A 13,325-nucleotide genomic window follows, 5' to 3' on the forward strand; every position below is an offset into this window, starting at 1 on the left:
TCTGTACAGATCTGTCAGGGGGCGGGTGTCTAGTGTGCACAGATCTGTAGGCATGTATATGTGTGGTATCTACTCTGCAGGGGGTGGGGGGAGTGTTTGTGTGTGTGTGTGTGTGTGTGTGTGTGTGTGTGTGTGTGTGTAGGGGGGATCTAATCTGCATGGGTGCATGCATGTGTAGGTGCTGTCTTGCTTGCAGATCTGTGTGTTTGCGGGCAGAGGTCTGGTTTGCGGGGGTCCAGGCCCGTGGGGGGGGTACGCAGTGCCCCCCCACCTCCACCAGTGAGCAGGGGAGCCCACCACTGCCGTGAGGAAAGCCCATGCCTGCGCATCCATCCAGGCAGCAGCCACACAGAGGGAATCCACAGGCACGGGGCTCCTCGTGGCTTTGTCAGAGATGAAAAATAGGCAGTGATTTCCCTGCCCACTCCACCAGATGTGAACCTGGGAGGGGGGCACTCCCCCCGGGCAGTGCAGGGCTGGCTCCAGGGTAGCAAGAGCTGCCCGCTCCCAGGCTGGGAAAGTAAAGAGAGCAGATCTGGAGTGGGCTACAATAGGGCAGGACGGATGCGCATGTGTGCTGAAGGCTGAACCCATTCTGTGGCTAGTGCACAAGTGTGTGCATTTGTAATCAATAGTAACTACACATATAGATTTCATAGACATTAGGGCTGGAAGGGACCTCGGAAGATCATCAAGTCCAGCCCCCTGCCCGAGGGGCAGGAAGTCAGCTGGGGTCATAGGATCCCAGCAAGATAAGCATCCAGTTTCATCTTGAAGGTGTTCAATGAAGGCGCTTGAACCACCTCCGGTGGCAGGCTGTTCAGACCTTGGGGGCTTGGACAGTAAAGAAATTCTTCCTTATGTCCAGCCTGAAATGATCTTGAAGTAGTTTGTGACCATTCGACCTCGTCATCCCTTGGGGCGCTCTGGTGAACAAACGTTCCCCCAGATACTGGTGGTCATCCCTGATAAACTTGTAGGTGGCCATCAGATCACCCCTGAGCCTGCGCTTTTTCAGGCTAAAGAGCCCCAGGGCTCTCAGCCTGTCATCGTAGGGTCTGCTTCCCTGACCTCTGATCATGCGCGTGGCTCTTCTCTGGACTCTCTCAAGCTTCTCCACATCCTTTTTGAATTGTGGAGCCCAAAACTGGACACAGTACTCCAGCTGCGGCCTCACTAAGGCCAAGTACAGGGGGAGAATGACGTCCCGGGATTTGCTTGAGAAGCATCTATGGATGCAAGCCAGCGTTTTGGTCGCTTTACTACCCACCGCATCACATTGCAGGCTCATGTTCATCTTGTGGTCAATGATGACCCCCAAGTCTCTTTCTTCCATAGTGCTAGCCAACATAGCACTGCCGAGCCTATAAGGATGCTGCGGGTTTTTTTTCCCTAAGGTGGAGAACCTTGCATTTATCGGCATTGAACACCATCAGATTCTCGTCCGCCCACTTGCTGAGCCTGTCCAGGTCAGCCTGGATCACCCGCCTGTCTTCTGGTGTGGATGCTTTGCCCCAAAGTTTGGTGTCATCGGCGAACTTGGCCAGTCCGCTTCTGACTCCAGCGTCCACGTCATTAATGAAGATGTTGAACAGTATGGGTCCAAGGACAGAACCTTGGGGGACCCCACTGGTCACAGGACACCACGATGAGTGACTTCCATCAATTACTACCCTCTGGGTCCGACCCTGGAGCCAATTTTCCAGCCAGTGGATCGTGGAGGACCCAAGGCAACAATTGGCCAGTTTCTCCAAGAGGTGATCATGGGAAACCAGATCGAAGGCTTTTTTGAAGTCAAGATATATGACATCAATCTCTTCTCCCTTGTCCAGGTGATAGGTCACCTGGTCATAAAAGGAAATGAGATTGGTCAAGCAAGACCTACCCGCAACAAACCTGTGCTGGCTATTCTTTAAGATGTTGACGTCGGCCAGTCCATTTAGGATGGCCTCTTTAATAAACTTTTCTAAGATCTTCCCCGGGATAGAAGTCAGGCTTATGGGCCTATAGTTAGCCGGATCCACTTTCCTCCCTCTCTTGAAGATAGGCACCACATTGGCCTTCTTCCAGTCTTCGGGCACTACACCAGAGCGCCAAGAGTTTTCAAAGATCCGTGCTAGAGGCTGGGCTATGATGCTCGCCAGCTCCTTGAGTACCCTGGGGTGAAGATTGTCAGGGCCGGCTGACTTGAAGGTATCCAGCTTCTCAAGATGTTCCTTCACAAAGTCAGCATTAATGGAGGGCAGGGGATCACCCTCACCCGGACTTCCTGGCCCTGTAGCGGGCATGGGCGTCCCATGGGACTGATGAAAGACCGACGCAAAGTACCTATTTAATAGGTTGGCTTTTTCCTGGGCGTCAGTTGTCAGTTGCCCCATCTGGTTCAGCAGGGGTCCAACGTTGCCCCTGCTTTTCCTCCGGCTCCCCACATATCTGAAAAAGGACTTGTAGTGCATAAGCACATGTGTATACACACGTCTGTGTGTATAAACATATACATTCATACGTATACACCCATGTATGTATACATACACATGCACACTTGTTTATATTCACACACATGTATACACACATACATGTGTATGTATATGGGCACACACACATATGCAGAGTGTGTGTGTGACATGCACACACATACACACAGAAACTTCTAGACAACATACACTTGAGATCAGGCTTTCCAGGTTTTGGCATACCTAATCCTTCCATGGGAGAAAAAACCCCCTTTATTTCACTTCTTTAAACGGCACATGCATTTCAATCCATCAACAAACCCATCAAATAGATGCAGCACATCTATGAGAAGAAAGCCTGCATTTTAGTTTCTATGCTGAAATTTCTTTTTCTCTGTTCTAACTTTCTGCTTTTGACTGAATGTTCCCATTACCAATCTCTAGCCAAATCTTCAATCCTTTCCTGGAAAGTCTGAGGAAACCTGATTTGGGTAATCATTTATTCCAAGAGAAAAAGGCACCCAACACAAGTGTTCCTACACACTTCCCTTCCCTTTTACATCCAAGTTCCAGCTGAAATTTTTGCAATACATGTAACTAAAAGAATGACTGCAGTTGGACACTAACCATAGCTTCTTTTATAGTCCTCAAAGCTGGAGAACAGCACACTGCAACTGCAGACTTCATGGGAGTGGACCAGGGTCATCTTCTCTCTCCCTCCACCCCTTTCCTGTAGGCCCAAGTAAGTACCTTTGGTTTAGAAAGCTACTGCCAAAGATTCCACAATCATTTAAACTGCTCCCTCTTTTCATCCTTTGCAATTCAGAAACCAAAGCTGTCTTTAACATAACGTTCAGGATCAGAACTCGTGTAAAAAATTCAAGGACTTCCAACAGTAACTAGTTCTTAAGTGAATACAGAATGGATATTTTATTATTTCCTTAGTTAAAATTAGAACTCAAACAATCTTTGGCTATTACGTGTAATGAATGTAACATAGTATCAGATACATCACATACTACATGTGGTTTAGTAATTTATTGACTAACAAGCACTTAGTAATTCCATCTTATTGCATTAACATGAGTTTCGTGAACTTTAAGATTTAAAAGAGTGTTTACTTCCATATTGTTCAGGCATAATACTACATGTCTGCACATGGTATAAATAAATATGTATCCACGTGTTCCTGTATACTCAGGAACATCAATGGAGTAGGAGACAGCATGAGATAAAATATTTTGACTTGACATTAGAGTGACCATAATTACTTACATGCTGAAGCCCTAAGTGAATTACATGGGTCAACTCAAAAAAGCAAGCCTAGAAATTCCTCTTTCCAGCTCTCAAAAGTTCCTGTTTCAAGCTTTGCAGTATAGCAAGATATTGGACCTTTTGCCTGTCAGTTATCCAAGAGCAAATGCTGTCCATCCTGGGCATTCCTCCAAGGAAATTTTGTAAGGAAATGTCACATTTGGAAAGCATGCAAGGTACATAAGGCTGATTTTTCTATACAAGAAAAAAATGGTAAACACAGATGTATAAAAGTCAAATTCAGAAGATATACTACTGCTTGTTGTATTTAGAAGGACCAGCAAATTAAGCATGGAATGCAAAACTCTATAGTGATAAGCATCAAAGGATTCAGAAAGCAGAATTTTTCTTAACCAAAAAAAAAAAAAAAAAGATTTAATAAATGTTTATGGGCCGAATCATGTAAGGTGCTGCCTAGTTTCTCCACTGTTGTAACCTCTTTTGATTCAAATTATTTGAACAAAATGATCACATATCAAGTCTGGGCCCTTTCAAACCAGAAGCCTCACCTTACCAGTGATATTTTGCCTCTCTCATTTCATCTAATTATACCCAGATAATGAAGAGTCTGTTAAATCTTTAAAGTGTTAATTACCTGTGCCTTCTCTGTGAAATGAATCACTCTCATCATGCTGTTTATTAGCTAGACTGTACATTTTCTGATGTGCCTGTCTTCATTTGCTTTAATCTAGGTAACTCAGAGGCAGGTACTGGAAACATTCAGATTTTTCGATTCAGGGGTCCTCCCTGATATTGTTCAGGATGGTTGGGGTGGAGAGGGGGGACCCGGACATTGGAAATTACAAAATGGTGGAGATGAGGGATCAGGTGGGGAAAAAAAAAGAAGCATCTGGAGGAAATTTCTGCACCACTGGTCAGATGCTTATGGGGCTAACAGCTATTTAACCTAGACATACATGTTTCTTCATTTGGCTAGACAATCCCTCTAACCACAAGGAATGATATCTATAGTAGGCAGAACAAACTGGGACAGGAATCCCTGGATTAATAGGAGAGAGAGTTACAAAAGAAGAAATCCAACAGCAAGGACAGATTTAGTAAAGAGTCTACCATTAAGACAGTCTAGCCAGTGCTTTAAGTGTGCATGTGCTTACTCATGCCTTGTAGATACTTACCCATACCAAATGAAGCAATGGGAAGTTTTTGCAATAATTTCAGCAGGCATTAGATTGGACCCTGCCTCTAGCCCAATCGCTGTAATAAAACCCTCTCTCTTTCCATTTCAGATAATCGCACTCAGACCTGGAAGTAATATTAGTCAGGAATTCAGAAGGAGGTGTCTGTACCTGAAAGCAGAATGACGTGAATTTTCTTGTTCAGATGTGCTGTCAGGATGTCATGTATAAATCCTAGAATAACATGGCACTGCCACTCCTGAAGACTGCAGCATGTTATCAGCCTATTTCAATACCCTGATTTAATGTCTAAGTAATTTTTTATTGTGAATGCATGCATCTATACCAGTGAAAAATAATGGCATATTGATCATTCAGGTCATTATGGGGCTGCTCCAGTTTTCACTGAAGACAATGGCAACAGTCTTCCATTTTTATCTTTAACAAAACTGATACTATGTTTAAGGCACATCATAGAAGGGTATCTTCACCTTTTTAATTCATATCCACACAACAAAATCTCTTTTCTAATCCTTTACACCCCCTCCTAGGAGAGCGGATAGGTTCATTTTAAAAGAAAATAAAAGATTCCACACACAGCTCTTCATTTCCATGATATGTTAATGGATTGGGCCACAATTATCATGTAGTGATAATGACTAAACTGTGTAAATCTAAGTTACAGATGCTTGTTTGTATAATTCCCAATGCCTTGGATACTGAGACCAAGTATCACTAGATTTCTCCCCTCTCCCTCCCTCAATGAGGCACTTGAAAGGGATCAGACTTGTAGAAGGTACTCAGCACTTGCTTAAAATATGCCCCTGAAGGGTGTGTCAACTAAAACATCAAGACACGCAGATTATAAAAGACCTTTGAAAAGTTTAGCCTGGGTGTTAGGACTCCCTAGATTCTCATTTCTGGTTATACTGCTGGCTTTACCAAGCTCATCTGGTCACTTTTGAGGACTGTTGTACCAAAGCCTATATAGTCTAGGTAACAATAATCAAACTTGGACTGTTACACAGAAGTCAGCAAAGGTTTAAAACCATCCTCACAGTTCCCATCACTTCCACCTCCTGAGACCACATGGCTAGGGTTCACCATTCTGTTACTAGACTAGAAAGAGGGACACGAGGCATCAGCACCACAACTTCATCTAAATCCTACATGCCACCAGGAAGATGAGACAGGCTCCAGCTTTCAACCCCTCCTTTATGAATCTTTATTATTTTTCTTTCCCATCCCAGGCTCTTCTTGCCTTTTTAAAATAAAAGTCCATATTACTCAGTCAACACTGTCTCTTGCAGCACTGCTTGGTACCTATAAACCCAAAAGCAGCTTAAAGTAATGCACTGAAACAACTGAATGCTTGCCAGGGCTCAGAGAGGCTGATAAGATGGTGTGCTGATCTGTTTTCCTCCAGTCTCAGACTAGTAAGTCATAAACAGCATCAGAAACAGAAGCTACGTTTTCTGTCTTTGCTGTTCTTCTTTCCTTTGTGTGTGCATGAGTCTTATTTTGCCTTCAAAGAAGCAGAATTGGGGTGTAACTGTAGCAGCAACACAAACCCAAATAATGTTAATTCAATTTTTTTCTTTCTCCTCTAAAAAGAAAATAATTTCCTGTAACATTATCTAGAAAAAGAAAACAATTTTGCTCTAATATCATCTGAAAGGTTCTTTTAAAAGCTTGCTGCATCTCGAGGGAAAAAGGAGCTAGAGCACAGTTAAGTAGAAGGTTTACTTGATACTGTACATTTCAAATGCTTTTTACTCCTCCTCCTGCTTTCTGTATCTTTAATAAAGAGTTAAAAGTTGGTTGTTGCTATATAATTCTGGAAGCCAAGGCCTCTGTAATCAAATCTTGAGCATGTTTAACAGTTAAATGTGTTCAGTAAGGAAGTCCAGTTTACCTCTCTGATCCTCCGTAGAATTTTGATTCCATTATAATTACACTACCTGGCCACTCTTTCAAAGCAAAGTTTCACATTTCAGGTGTATAGTTTGAGACAAGAAGCAGGAGTGCAGCGCAGGTATTCAGCTTCTCCAAAAACACGGGCCTTGTGTGCTTCTACCTCCTATCAAAACAGAGTGAAACTTAGAGGATTTTTTGGGGGGGATAAATTTGGCCTCGTTTTCTACACAGCCCTCTCCTGTATACATTGAAAACACTTACCCCAAAGAAGAATTAAAAAGAAGACTCTTTGCAAATGCTGAGAGATATATACATACCGGGCCCTTTATACATATTCTTACTTAACCAGTTTTAGTTCAGAATCTGGCCCCTCAAACAGTTATGGTGAAATCACCCCAAAAAGGCATTAAGGTACTTACCTACCTTTTTGGGTCTGGCCATTAACTATTATTTTGTTATTCCTTTGACCATTATATACAAATCACTATTTGGGGTGCTTCTGTGTACATACATTTGATATTTCATCTTTTGGACTTAAACCCACATTAAATTATTATCAACATCTTTTAAGCTCCTCTTCAGTCCCATTAACTATTGTGAATGAACCACAGATAGGCAGAATCTTTACAGGGAGAATGTATTTTGCACTTTTGCCTTTTCTTACACTAAAAGAAGAGTGCAGCTCACTCAGCAAGCCAGTCTAAACTGGACCTTCCAGGGTCGCTCTAAGTAATGTATCACTGCCCTTTTGATTAAGTGTACTTTCACACCATGGCTCCAATTTCAGCTCAAAACATCACTATTGCTATATAGTGTTTCACTGCCCAATATATTATCCAGGGCTCTTAACATGGCAAAAGATCTATAGTTCTCTAGTGTGCAAAAGCTCACAGGAATTGTACACGCTCACTGATCAAGCTGCTATAGATGGACAATTTGAGAATGTCTCATGCACAGTCCACCACCTTTTCTCCTCCAACTATTCACATGTGGCTACCATAGAGATTAAGGGGAAGAATCAGAAACTGAACCACTTCATCCCAGATTACTTTTGATTGGGCAATGCTCAGACTGTTTAATGTTAGCGAGGGAAAAATAGGTTTAGAGTATTACCTTGCTCAAGCCTAGCTGCAGTTCTCCGTCTTTTCAGGATTTGCAGTCTAGAGAGCATGAAATCCAATGAAAAAGCTGTCATACAGGATCAGCGCCTACCAATTAGAAGGTTACAAGTCATCCTGATTTATTTTGAGAAGCTGATGTCTTCTTGGTAGCAAGTCATTCCCCCTGTCAGACCAGCAAATCTAGTAGTATAGACCATTTGGAAAAACAGAGCACTTTTTTCCAGATACAGTTGAACAATATGGCTTTATCCTGGTTCTTTTGCTTCACTTGTCCTCCTTAGCTTGGTATTTTTTTTTACTACAGCCCTGTTCTCTAAGATAACTGTAACTTCTCTATCATTAACTTTTCCTGTTCTGAACAGTAGCTTAACATACTGATAATTTCTTAAGGGAGCGGATAGCTCAGGAAATGGGGCAATAAAAACAGTGAAAGATTAAAAAACCCTTCCCACCTCTTCAATAGCTAAGAAGTCTCTGTTGTCAGACATAAGGTGAGGGAATTCTTTCTGCTCTGAAAGAAAAGAACGTGCCCTTCCTCCTTCCAGGTTACTGGAACAGGTGTTTCATGGGGAGGGGTGTACTTTAAGATGCACACCTCTCTGAGGAATTTCCTCCTGTTCAGCTTGGCTTTTGTAGCCCTGTTCTTAGGCACCTAACTTCCAGTGTATTTTATAGGAGTTTATGTATCTAAATTTACAGTGCTGGAATACCAAAATATTCATAATGCTTTAAAGGCACTACTTTAAGGACATTCCAGTTATTCTGTTTTTCATTTTTACCATACTTTGCATACTTGCTTTGCAGTGGACATGGATGCCAAAGGAAGAAGTCTTCAACAAAATTAGTGATGTGCTGGTATACAATGCACTACTTGGTTGTGTGTGTAATCTAATTTTTCCCTCAAAACCTGCTAAAAGGAAGCAGAAAGCAACCACCATTATGTATGGTTGTTCTTTTTTTGGAAATATGGATGACATTTTTATCTAACATTTCAAGGCAGATTTTGGATTTAGCTTAATATCTCTAATTAATTTTAAAGGAAGATACGTCTAGACTGCTTTAAGCATCTCAGTCAAAAAACATATTGCAATAGCATCCCTGACCAGTTATATTAGTGCTAGCTATTATCAAGTCTCCTCCTCTGAAGACTATTTTCAAATTTTGTTGAGGATTGCTCATTCTAACCACTACTGAAACGTATAATTTGGCTCTGTCTTTATACATGCAGTCCTCGACTTAAGACATTTCAAGTTACAACAAACAGCACTTACAGCATTTATAAATTGACACCCTGTTTTTACTTTCTGACGTCAGTTTTGACTTTATGACGCTTGATCTGACATGACGCCATGTCAGCGAACAAATTCACTGCGTCACCCATCTCCCTGGAGAACATCTGTCCAAACTTCCTTGGACACTTTCTTTAAGAAAGCAGACAAGACTCCAGAAAAACCTGCAGCCAACACTCCTGAGAAGACTCCAGCCAAGGCCCTTCAAAAAGTCCAGCAAAGTTACCTCAAAGAAATCCTTCCAAATCAATATGATTGCTATTTACAATATAAATACATTAATGTAGCTATATTACTCATCTATAATTGATGCAGTACAAAATTCTGGGTTATTTTTGGTGAAATATTAGGCCTTGGTTCAGGAACCAATCCCCCATTTATAATATTGTTCCTATGGGAAAATCGGTTTCGAGTTATGATGTTTCAACTTAAGACGCAGCTTTCAGGAACCAATTGTGTCGTAAGTGTGTCATAAGGACTGGCTGTATTCCCTTACTGCAAAACCATAGCTGCTTCAATTGCACACGTTAAACATCATGGCTGCGTCCAGATGAGTGTGGCCATGAGGTGTGGCCCTGCAGACATCTGCGGTGCCACATAGCACATATTCAGTTATTCTTTGTGCTGCAAGGTAGCAGTGTAGGGTGGGGGGTTTTGACCCCAGGAGATCCTGGGGTCAAAAAAAACCTGTGCAAAACAGCAGAGGGGTGCATATGGGGGCAGCACGCACCACCCAAAATCAGAGCTTGGCCAGCTAAAGCTACGTTCCAGCCGCCAGCCAGGCTGCAAGTGGCAGAGTCGACACTGTTGCAGCCTCAGGAGGCCCCTAGGAGCTCAGGTAAGGCTGCTGGAGCCAGCCCAGTACTGACCCCAGCCTCCCCTACCCCACCCAGGGTTACCTACTGTGTGCTTGATGGTGCATTGCACAGGCATTCTCCAGGGACAAGTAGCAGCAGAACAAGGTGTGCTGCTGCTTCTTGTGCCAGGGGAAACAAACGTCCACGCTCATGTGGAGCAGCCCATAGTGATAAATATATTAACATTATGAAATATTTTCCTGCACTGGTGATCTTTAGCACTGAGACATTTTTTACTTAATATACTCTACTTTGATACAACAACTCGGGGCTTGTTCTTTTGTCTCTTTATGTATCAGCAAAACAGTTATAATTTAATACTTGTTTACATCACCCGCATCATGGCAACAATTTCTATGAAAGAATATGAATATATAAAAGCAGAGACCCCACAAGTTTTAGGCAAACTGAACTAGATTTCAGGTATACTTGGAAGAAGCTTATAAAGAGAAAACGTTGTTTTTTCTTGAGCCAGGGGCTATCTATTTCTCTGAGGAGTATTATGTATTTTGAGAAAAACTTCTAAGCCTAAACAAACCTCAGAAATGATCAGGAGTCCTGTTCACCCATGTCAGTCACATTGTCCGAGACAACCTGAAAATAACTTCTATTCAGACAATCTCCTGAATAAGAGAGATGGATATGTGCGTGCCTAGTATTCTTTCCTTGTATTATTGTAGCAGACACTGAGCCTCACATACTGATATCTATAGCCAAATTGTTATCAGCATCTATGGTAAATGTTTGTATCAGTTTGAGAGGCCCTAAACTGCAGATTGCTGAGACCATGCAGATAGCAGCCCAGAGGATTAGGATGCTATGCAGCGAGATAAAGTGGCTTCTGCGCATTCTGCACATGATGTTTCATCAGACCCCGGTGTAACATTCTGACAAAAATCCTCCAGGTGGTACCTTATGCTCCTACTTCTGTTCCCTTGCTGCTGTTCAAGAAAAATAACTTCTCAACCCAAAATCTGTCTTTATACAAGGACACAGAGAAATAGACCATGTCTTTGAAAGAGGCATGCCCCACAGTAACCTGCTACAATACAAAAAAGAAACTTCACTGTGACTTACCACCTTATACTTGACCTGATAAGAATCATCATGACACAATTACAGTCCATACTCGATAAAGATCAGACCTGGAGAGAAATATTGCTGCTGCTCTCCCCCACTTACCTGTAACTCCTGGCTTTCAAGCAATCCCCTAATCACGCTCAATTTATAATCAGAAGCAAACTCCTGGATGTTCAAATGGGATACAGCTTTGCAAGGATGCAAAACCCATCAACATTCACCACAACACAACTTGTCAACACTCCTCATCAGAATTCACAGAATCTACATATGCCTATCCTCAAAATGTGGCATATCTTATCTAGTGCACCAAATGCCCTCAGGGAAACTATGCGAGTGAAACTAAACTAAAACTACATGCTGGAATAAACAAACACAGGAAAAAGATTATGACCAGAGATGTCATAGAGTGTTGTTGTTGCCCTCATTGAATGTTATTGATGTGTTGTCTGTGAAGTCTTAGGAACCGTGGTGTTGACAAGTCACGGTCAGGATATTTCAATACCAATCTTGTCTTAAAGCATGACCACAGGTTTGATTTGGTGGTAAAGATTCAGCCAGGTTTATTATCTACTAGCACAACCCTAACATGTTTTGGCCTAACAAGTACATCAGAACAGAGGAGTTAAGACATTTGTCCCTGTGACAAGATAGTTGGCACAACACCATGCAGGCTCCCCCAGGCTGCTACAAAATTTCCCTGCTTTCCAATTCTCCTTTTATGCAGGGATCAAAACAAATTACATCTCTATCTTGAACATCTCAGATCAACCTGTACCATGGGCGTCTTTCACATTCTGACTTTTGTGTTCCTGTTCCAGCCCTATCATCCTGGTACTGGACTAATCTACCATGTACCATCATCTCCCATGCCCATCTCTTGGTAGGAGTACACGTATGGGCTATATGCTAAATATTGTTTATGCGAGGAATTCATATATCGGTCAGGTTTGCTGGCAAGGCCTACTCAAGTCAGTGCTTTAACAAAACCTTTGTGTGAGCAGCATATATTGATTAATGCTCCTGTGAGGCCTACAAGAGACATGAACATGTGTAGGAGAACTCTTTTTATAGAGCAGCTACTCACTTTCTGAATTCAGTATCCTTGTGCTCAAGGGAAATTTACCAAACACCTTCAAAAGGTGAGCCTGGGAACAAAAGTTCATGAACTGGCTGGATACTAAGAACCAAGAATTAATAACCACTGCATGGTATGTCATGGCATATTATAATCTACCTGACTCCTGATAATTTTTCTTCATACTGCAGGTGATAATGACCCTCTTCCCTTTTGAAAGGTCTTGATGTTCCACTAATCAAACCATCTGTTCTGCTGTGATTTGCTTGCCTGGGAATTTCTTCTCAAATTTCACAACCCTTTTAATTTTTGCTATGCCTGCTTTTTCCTTAGATTGGAAGAAGAATGCATTGAATAGTAATGGTTGTCTAAGTCTGTCTTAACTATGGAGGTGGTCCAATAAAAGATATCACACACAAAAAACCTTGCATTTTCTCAATATAGAGATGCCCATGGGGAAGGGAGAAGTGTTGCAAGAGGAAAAAAATTCACTTGAAAAAACTTGCCTAAAATATGGGTGAAAAGAACAGGAATTTGGGTTGTTGTTTTTTTTTAAATCAAAATGTTGTTGTATCCTTAGACAATTACTCCACCTTATGTATAGTCAATGTATTGTCTTCAATTAATTTTCTATACTGCATAAGGGTTATATCATCACCTGGTCACAGAAGCCCATTGATCCCATTTTATCCTTAGTTCTTTAGCCAAGGTAAATTGCCTTTCTGGCTACAATCTACCTAAGTTTGCATTATGTTTTGACAGGAAGGGGAAAGAAAAAGCAGAACTAAGCAAGGTGGGAAGAGGGAACAAGGATTTTAAACATTTTATATGCAATCATGGTATACGTATGTAAGCCACCTTGACTGACTGGTATGATGGTGGCGAAGCACATGGATGAGCAGGTTGTGTGCAGTTTCTAGATCATTTCTGGGGTCTGTTTGGACTTAGAAGTTCCTTTCTTACTCAGAATATGAACTTGCAAGTTGAAATACTGACACTGACTCCCTCTGTGCCATTAGGCAGGTAATTTTACTGTTTCTATTTCCCCATATCATCTCCTTGCCTCCTCTCACTAGAGTG

General features: G+C 42.0%; 1 long non-coding RNA gene across 1 annotated transcript; it reads left to right on the forward strand.

Moving 5' to 3' along the window:
* The first annotated feature begins 3,107 nt into the window (after positions 1 to 3,107).
* LOC132248404 (uncharacterized) lies at positions 3,108 to 5,502 on the forward strand. The gene is made up of 2 exons (XR_009459587.1): positions 3,108 to 3,195; positions 5,015 to 5,502. It is a non-coding gene; the product is annotated as an uncharacterized LOC132248404 (long non-coding RNA).
* Positions 5,503 to 13,325: the final 7,823 nt, after the last annotated feature.

The sequence above is a fragment of the Alligator mississippiensis genome, chromosome 2, assembly GCF_030867095.1.
Source record: "Alligator mississippiensis isolate rAllMis1 chromosome 2, rAllMis1, whole genome shotgun sequence".
Taxonomy (NCBI): domain Eukaryota; kingdom Metazoa; phylum Chordata; order Crocodylia; family Alligatoridae; genus Alligator; species Alligator mississippiensis.